This window comes from Nymphaea colorata, chromosome 12 (assembly GCF_008831285.2).
Source record: "Nymphaea colorata isolate Beijing-Zhang1983 chromosome 12, ASM883128v2, whole genome shotgun sequence".
NCBI classification, from domain to species: Eukaryota; Viridiplantae; Streptophyta; class Magnoliopsida; order Nymphaeales; family Nymphaeaceae; genus Nymphaea; species Nymphaea colorata.
The window spans coordinates 2790475-2800151 of record NC_045149.1 but is presented as its reverse complement, the minus strand read 5'-3'; positions in this window follow the sequence as shown (position 1 = coordinate 2800151).

Genomic DNA, 9677 nt, shown 5'->3' with positions numbered 1-9677 from the left:
TAATTTAATCCAGGATCCAGGCCACTTCCTTCTTCAATCGGCTATCTCCTCCTCTCAAACCCCATTCCATCGACTGCCCATTTCAATCAACAAAGAGAGAGAGGGAGGAAGATGGAAGACAACCCGAAGGAAGCGTTTCCACCGCCACCACCACAGCCTGGAGAGAAGGAGATGGAATCCATAACACCGCAGAATCCCTGCTTCCCTTCCATGGCATCCAAGATCCAGAAGAAGCCACCAGAGGCCCAGCCACCTCTCCCCTCGAACAATTGGGGAGGAGCTTCTCCTCTGCTTTCCCCAAACATCCCTCCAGAGTCCCTCGACATTCCCTACGAGAAACTACACAACGCCGTCCGGGTCGTCGACTGCCCACAGGCGGCTGCTGTTTCCTACCCACCACCCAACCCCGCCCAAGAGAAGGAGAAAGCCCAGGGTCAGCAGCGCAAAGGGAAAAAAGAAAAGACAGAGAGCGGTTCTAAGAAGTGGTTCAGGCTTCCCAAATTGGATCCTAAAAACAGGTGGCCTCAAGGTTGGTGCTAGTTCGTTTTCCCTCTCTCGCTCTCTCTCTCTCTCTCGGATGTGTATAACAGAGGCTCACATATGCCTCGCCGGTGTTACTTGCTTAAATAAAATGTTCAAAAGATGTTGATCTTGGTGATTTCCTGCATAGTAATAGACTATACATCTAAAATAGTAAAATGGATATGTATGTAATTCACAAATAGGGCAGCTTCCTTTCTTAGTTACTGCAGCACCGTTCTTGGATCGATATAAGGCGCATGGCAGATGGATCATGGTTTCCAGATTGGCGACATGAGGAATTGGCAGTTGGTATTGCAGGAGATCTTCGAGACCAGTTTTTCAATTCTCACTTTGTTGGGCAATCAATTCCAACATCTAACATCCTTCTTGTCTGCATTATACCCTCTGCCATAAAAAGATTTTGACTCGTCGTTAATTTACCTTTGAAAATGTGAGTTCTGATGAACCCTCGACATCTTAAGAGGCGATACAACCGGTTGAGAAGTAAGAGAATCTTTGATTCTAAGGCCCGTGGCGCATTTATTCATGAATAGGAATCAAACAAACTCTAAGGGTGTTAGAAGCCAAGCACCGTGAGAGAAGGAGAGTGGCGATAGAGGAAGGTGTTGAATGATTGTAATATTTTGAATTACTTTACAAAAGAGTGCAAAACTGAATATATACAATGATTCCCAACGTCTCTAATGTTAACGTTTAGATTGTTAACGTCTAGGTTGAGAATGGTAAGAATTGATTTTTATTACAAAATTTCTATGTATGGCATTTCTATGTATGTCGTGTCTCTCATGCCAACGGTCAGCCATGGTCCAGCTCTTGACAACGACATGTGTAGGTGTCTCATGCCAACGGTTTGCCATGTGTCCAGCTCTTGACACTCCCCCTCAAACTGGAGCGTAAAGATTTTTGATACCCAGTTTGCTTATGAGATGTTGAAACGCTTCTCGTCTTAGAGCTTTAGTAAATAAATCTGCAAGCTGGTCTTTGCTTCTAACATAACATGTCTGAACCATGCCTTGTAGGAGTTTCTCGCGAACAACATGGCAATCCAGTTCAATATGTTTTGTACGCTCATGAAAGACTGGATTTGCTGCAATATGTAAGGCTGCTTGATTATCACAATAGACTGTAACAGGAGAAGTATGAATTACTTAAAAATCATCCAACAAGTTCCTTAACCAAGTTACTTCACATACGACGTTCGCCATTGCCCTATATTCAGCTTCTGCAGAAGATCTAGAGACTGTTTGTTGTTTCTTAGTCTTCCATGAAATAGGAATTGAACCGAGGAACACACAGTAGCCAGTGACTGAACGTCGCGTTTGTTTACATGCTGCCCAATCAGAGTCACAAAACGCACTTAATTGCATGTTGTTGTGTTTGCTCATCATAATCCCTTGGCCTGGATTGAGCTTGAGATAACGAACGACCCTGAGAGCTGCATAAAGATGTGGGAGACGTGGTTGTTGCATGAAGCGACTTAACATATGGACAGCAAATTGTATGTCAGGCCGTGTAATACTAAGATAAATCAATCTTCCAACTAAACGTCGATAATATGTAGGATTTTTAATGAGCTCTCCTTGATCAACTTCTAATCCGTGGTGCTGCTCCATTGGAAATTCCATTGGTTTCGCTCCAAGTAGCCCTGCCTCATGTATAATATCCAATGCATATTTTTGTTGCGATAAATAGATACCTTGGTTAGATCGAGCAATTTCAATTCCCAAAAAATACTTCGGCTTGCCTAAGTCTTTCATGAAGAATTTTTTACATAGAAATTGCTTAAATTCTTCAATGACATCTTCTTTGTTCCCTGCAATAAATAAATCATCAACATATACTAGCACAACAAGGAATATAGTTTTTCTTTTATATGTAAACAAAGAGTGATCAGCTTTTGATTGAGTGAACCCGAATTCTTCAAGGGCCATTGATAATTTGTGGAACCAATTTCTAGGAGACTGTTTTAGTCCATATAAGGACTTATGTAATTTGCAAACCTGATGCTCCCCCTGTTTAGCATATCCTTGAGGCACTTGCATATATATTTCTTCATATAGATCACCATGTAGGAATGCATTGTTGACATCCATCTGACACATAATCCAATCTCGGTTAGCAGCAATTGCGAATAGTGTACGTACCGTTACCATTTTTGCGACTGGGGAAAAGGTCTCATTGAAGTCAAGCCCCTCTTGTTGTGAATAACCCTTGGCAACCAACCTGGCCTTATAACGTTCTATGGATCCATCGGATTTGTACTTGATTTTGTACACCCATTTGCATCCGATCGGCTTGACACCTTTTGGTAGGGTAGTGATAGTCCATGTTTTATTATCCTGTAAAGCTCGAATTTCAGCATCCATCGCCTCCCGCCATTCTTTGTGTTGAATGGCATCACAATAGCTTTCTGGTTCAGACTTAGATACTAAAGATGTGAGAAAAGCAGTATGTTTAGTAGAAAAGTGTTGAGAAGAGGTGTAACTTGATATAGGATACCTGGTTCCTTTCTTTTGTCCTGGCGCGCAGACTTGATTGGTTGATGGTGATGGGACAAGAGAATAATGGAAATCTTTCAGCCATGGAACGGATTTTCGGATTCTAGTGGACCTCCTAACTGGCTCAACGTTGGTGGGATCTGATTCTGGTGGAGCAATTTGAATCTCATTTCTATCGACATCCAGAACCTGTTGAGGAGAAGTGTTTTTAACTGAATTTGGTCTACTATCATTTTGGTGGCTATCAGGGTCTTGATGATCGATTTGGTCATTATCCAAAGGTGTGTTGTTTCGTAAATTTGAAAGATGTTCATATGCATCTTCGTCTAAATCACAAGGCATAGGGAGGACGACTTCTCTCTCACAGTCATTTGTTTCATGAAAAGGAAATATATTCTCGTAGAAAACAACATCTCTACTAGTAAAAATTTTATGAGATTCTAAATCATACACTTTGTAGGCCTTTTGTCCATCCGGATAACCTATAAAAATACATTTATATGCCCTTGACCCGAATTTATCTTTGTTGGGACTTATTTTGGTAGCATAACAAAGAGAGCCAAAAGTACGAAGGTGTTTGGAAGAAGGTTTTCTTTTAAAAAGAATTTCAAAAGGTGTCTTTCCATTTGTGTTGGGTGTTGGAATACGATTAATTAAGTAGGTTGCGGTCAAGATGCATTCTCCCCAAAAACGAAAAGGAAGATTTGATTCAAACCGTAATGCCCTAGCTACCTCAAGTAAGTGCCGATGTTTATGTTCTACAACACCATTTTGTTGTGGTGTTCCCACACAACTATGTTGGTGAACGGTCCCTTGTTGGCACAGAAAATCTTTCATTTCTTCAGAAAAAAATTCAGATCCGTTATCGGAACGTAAAGTTTTTATTTGACAATCAAATTGAGTTTTGATCATGAAAAAGAAATTTTTAATGACATGCAAAGTTTCGTATTTGTGTCTCATTAAAAAAATCCATGTTGCACGAGAGAAGTCATCTACAATGCTTAAAAAATAATGCGCGCCTGATAGAGAAGCTTGGGCATACGGCCCCCAAATATCACAATGTATTAAATCAAAAGAGCGAGTAGACAAAATCTCACTTAAATCAAACTTTAAACGAGTCTGTTTAGCACGATGACATGCATCACACACAAAATGTTCATTCAATTTAAGGTTCAAATCAAGATAATCATTAACTAACTTTAAACGCGTCAAAGAAGGGTGTCCTAGCCTTTTGTGCCAAAGCTCGTGGCTGGCAACAGCTAAGCAGGAGTTTTGTTCAATTGTCTCTGGTCGAAGCATATACAGTCCTCCCCTTACATCACCTCTACCAATCATCGTCTTCGACGCCAGGTCCTGCATAACACAGTAATTAGGAAAAAATGTGATAGAGCAATTCATGTTTTTAGTTAGCTCGCTAACAGACAAGAGATTCACTTTGAATGATGGGATATTTAACACATTGTTAATATCAAAATTAGGTAGCGACACCTTACCAATATGACGAACATAAACCACCTTACCGTTTGGTAGTGTCACCGGTGTATCACAAGGTCTTAATTCTTTGAGAATAGATTGATCAGTACATATGTGCTGACTTGCTCCTGAGTCAATGATCCAAGGAGAATATTAAGTGTTGAGGTGGTAGCGTTACCTGCAAAGTTGACGTTTGGTGTCTGATTTTTGACCAGTGATAGCAGTTTGTGGTACTCCTCCATCGTAAAAGCTGGGGCTGCCTCTTTAAGGTTTTGTCCAATGCTATTTGGCCCATGTATGCTCTCGTTGGGAGCCATTTGATTTGATGTAACATTGGCTGCCACCACAGGTTTGAAGTTTGGATCATAGAATCGATGTCCTGGAGGATATCCGATGAGCTTAAAACATTTTTCTTTGACATGACCTATGCCACGACAATGACTGCATGTGGGTCTAGCTTGCCGACTTCCTCGACCTTTCTGAAATCTGAAATTGGTGGCGTCGCGATTGGCAACCTTGTCATGGGTTGTTTGTGAGACGGCTAAGGCAGCAGTCCCTCCATTTGGTGTACTCAAGAACCTAGCTTCCCGTTGTTTTTCTTCTTGCAAGATTAACGCATAAATTCTCATCACATTTGGCAAAGGGTCTAAGAGAAGAATTTGCCCTCTAATGGCATTGTAGGAGTCATTTAACCCCATCAAAAATTGAATACTTTTTTCCCTTTGAATCTGGTCTGAATAGACTCTCATTGCCCCACATGAGCATTCGGGAAGTGGAGAATACGATCCCAATTCATCCCACAAAGCTTTCATTTTGGTGAAGTATGAGGTCACCGACATAGTTTCTTGCTGTAAACGAGAGATGGAACTTTGGATTTGATATATCCTAGTGGCAAGGCTTTGGTTAAACCTTTCTTTTAGATCTTGCCAGACCTCTCTTGCTGTGGTAGCATAAATAATGCTGGTTGCAATATCTTTGCTAATGGAGTTTAAAATCCACGATAACACAAGATGGTTACATCGAACCCAATGCGGATATAGTGGGTCTGTTTTCATAGGTTCCGTAATTGAACCATCGATGAAACCCGTTTTGTTTTTGGCCGAAATAGCCATAGACATGGCCCTACTCCATGTACCATAGTTGTCCTCATTGAGAGGTTGCGACACCAACATATTTCCAGGGTTATCTGAATGGTGAATGTAAAAAGGATTAGACATCACCTGGTGTGAATCTGAACTAGTGGAGTCGCCATGAAGTGCATCGCTCATTTTTGCTCCTTCGACGTTCATGCTTCAATGCTCTGATACCATGTTAGAAGCCAAGCACCGTGAGAGAAGGAGAGTGGCGATAGAGGAAGGCGTTGAATGATTGTAATATTTTGAATTACTTTACAAAAGAGTGCAAAACTGAATATATACAATGATTCCCAACGTCTCTAATGTTAACGTTTAGATTGTTAACGTCTAGGTTGAGAATGGTAAGAATTGATTTTTATTACAAAATTTCTATGTATGGCATTTCTATGTATGTCGTGTCTCTCATGCCAACGGTCAGCCATGGTCCAGCTCTTGACAACGGCATGTGTAGGTGTCTCATGCCAACGGTCTGCCATGTGTCCAGCTCTTGACAAAGGGCATGTAAATCAGGCATGAAAATGCATATGAGGAAAGCACCATTTTGGCAACAATGGACAATACGTAAAACAGTTCTAATTAAGCCAGCACGCGACGACAACTTTCAGTTTATCTGATTATAGAAAACATTAGACCAAGTATATTCTAAAAAAATCAGTAAGGGTATAACCTTATGATTCTCTTATGTGAAGCCAGCACAGATACGATCATCTGGTGAGTAATCTCTCTTGCTACTATTTTATACGTATAAACAGGAGCAGACATAACGGTTGATCTTATACACTAAAACCAGCCTGGTTGGCTAAAAGCAAAAAAATCCTTTCACTAAAGAACAGTCATACAGGAGTGACAATTCATAGTGTAGCGAACAGTTAATTGCACTTTCAACCTTGGATTTTAATTTTTAACCATTTTTGCAATATTTGGAACTCCGTAAATTTAAGTCTTCATATATATATATATATATATATATATATATATATATATATATATATATATATATATAATCAAATGTTGGCAGATAGCTAAATTTGAAAAAAGTCGTTAAAAGAATCAGAAATTGGGACCATGGTTCTAACATAAAATATCTCTATTGTGAACATAGCGATAGCTTTTTAATGATAAATTATTACATTTTAGCCATCATGTTGCGTTGAATGATCACACCCCAATCCTGTTGACCCTCAAGAGAATTTTTTTTTTTCTTAACATAAAGCATTGAGGTGCGACTACACAATAATTCAAAATGAGATGAGCCAAGCAATTCAAAACAATGGAGCAAGCTTTCCATTATATAAGAATTTCAGTTCATCTGTACACATGTAACAAAAACAAGGCATCAATAAAACCAAAACAAGATGCACTGACACTACAATTGACCCAAAACCTCCCCACTAGGATGTGAGAGAAGTCATCTGATTAACCTGTTGTCCCGGGTCCGCCAAAACTTGAAAAAGAAAAACAACTGAAGGCTTAATCTTCAAAGTATGGTAACAAGCCAGAAAAATCCTTAATCCTTAAACCTCTAAGGTAAGGCTCAGATGTGAACTAATCATAAATAACATATAACTATGCATAACATATCATTCTCATGTTTATCATTTACATTAACTTTAGTGAATTGACAGTTCCTGTGGGTGCAAAACACAGGCACGTGCATACCGCGGGCGGCCTACAGTTGGGAGACAACCCCCGTGGTGACCCAAATCGATATAGATCCATTCACGCTGCATCGGAAGAGCATTCATCCCTGGATGTGTGAATTTCAAAAAGAGATACTCAGCCTCTTCTACGACACCAGTTTGGGAAGGCGGGAGCCCAACGCTCCAAGCACAACACACAACAGTACCCTGGGGCATTGCACCGCCTGCGCTCCGAATAGGTGAGACCAGTGGCGAAAGTGGGACGTCTCCCAAACACATTGCCACAACCCACTGGCCTCTCATCTCTTATTATTTCTTACTTAACATTATGAAAACACAATCACAAGATGACCAGCTAGCTCATGAGGTTGGTTCAATCCACGAGTGCACTCATACCTCCAAATGCCTCCACACGAGGCCTACACATATAATTAACATTCTTAGGTAGCCGTCATAGCAATACGAGTACAACTACCCTTTAATTTCATTCATTTGTATCATGCCCAAGGCAATGCATAGAAAACATTACAACATTTACATCACTTATCACATCAATCATATCTTTCAAGCCAAACCACAGAAAGTAGTCTCGATCTGTGATTGGCTCGTAGCTGTCCTATGCAGTTATCATTCTAGGATATTTTCTAATGCACAGTTGGGGTCAATGAGATACTCGACTCGATACCCCACCTCATCTGTCCTAAACAGTTATCAATTCTAGCATGCACATGTAATTGCGTAGTAATTTTCAAAACAAAACTTATCACATAAACATTCAATTCTCATGTATATAATCATTCAATCACATTACAATCATTCAATCACATCACAGTCATAAGATCTAACGATTCTCAACACACACATTCTAGTTGGCCCCAGGCCGGGATCTGCCTGGAATGCCACCATATCTGTCGCACATCGCCAAGATATCCAAAATGCCTCAAGCTTCAAATCTAGTCACTCAAGGTCTACTGGACGTGCCCGATGTACCCGCAAACACAATCAGATGGTAAGTACTACACTCGCTCTGCTTTATCATATATACAATGTGAAATATAAGCATTGAGGCATGTCATCGCCTCAAGAGGGTGTCGACGGGTAGTATTGACCCACAAGGCCCTCAAAAAGAGCTCTTCCCCAAATTACATCCTACTCACAAGCTCTTTCTCAACCAACAACACAATACGCCCAATGACCAATGCATGTGCCATGTGTCTACAAAAATGACTCTAAATCTTCTTAACCCCTTCAAATATCTACCATGTTTGCAAATAGCTTCAAGAATCAACTTATCATGCTAAAAATGTCATTATAAGCATGGATCATTGCCTCTTCAAAACAATCCTAGGCTTTCCCAAAAAGCAAAGTCGCTAACATATCCTAAAATCATAAATTCTTAATCATAGCATGCTCAATCAATAATTATACATGCTCCAACATAAAATATTCAACAATCTAAGCTCGATTAGCCCTCGTTCACCCCAATCTTAGAGTCCCAACGACTGCAATGTTCCCGACAGCCACCTCAAGCATTCAAACAATCTTCAAACAACAAAAATCATGCAATGCCACCACCACCAATGCCGTCTAGTCGCTGCTATGAGATGAGGAACGCGTCTCCAAACTGCAATCCAATCTAACAACCACACACACACGAGTGAAAATCAGCGAGAAATAATGCAAGAGAAGGGTCTGCCATTAGAAAAGCCTATGGTAGATACGAGGGAGGCTGAAAACGAGAGAGAGAGAGAGAGAGAGAGAGAGAGAGAGAGAGAGAGAGTCTGTGTGTGTGTGTGTGTGTTCGGTCAAAGGGGGAAAGACGGGCAGTGAGGGTGAGAGTGCATGAGAAGGGAGAAGGAGGCGAGAGGGTAGTAGAGGAGCAGGACCGTGTGGAAGAGAGCTGGCGGAAAGGGGAAAGAGAGTGGCGAGAGAAAGAGAGAGAGCATGTGCGAGAGCATGAGGGTGCTGACAGAGAGGGGTGAGCGTGGTTGAGCATGCTCAGCAGAGAGCATGGGTGAGGGAGTGGGATAGATTTTGACAGGACTAGGAGGAGAGGGTTGCGTAGAAGGAGGCCGTGCGGCAGAGACGGGAGACGGCAGAAGCAAGGGAGAGGGAGGAAGAGAAGAAGGAAGAAGGAAGAGTTAGGGAGAGGTCGAGGGCTTACCCAAATGCTGCCGCCGCCGTCCTTCCTCCACTAGCCCAAGCGTCGCCATTGCACCCTCGTCCTCCTCCTGGTCTCACATGGTCGAGACAGAGGGAAAAAGCGACGAGGAAGAAGAGGGAGACGTGAGGGAGAAGGGCCCTCGCGTCGAGCTCCTCACGTAAATGGATTCGGGTCCGGGTCTGCACCCAACCCGGCCCACCTGAAAGATGTAGAGCATTACATG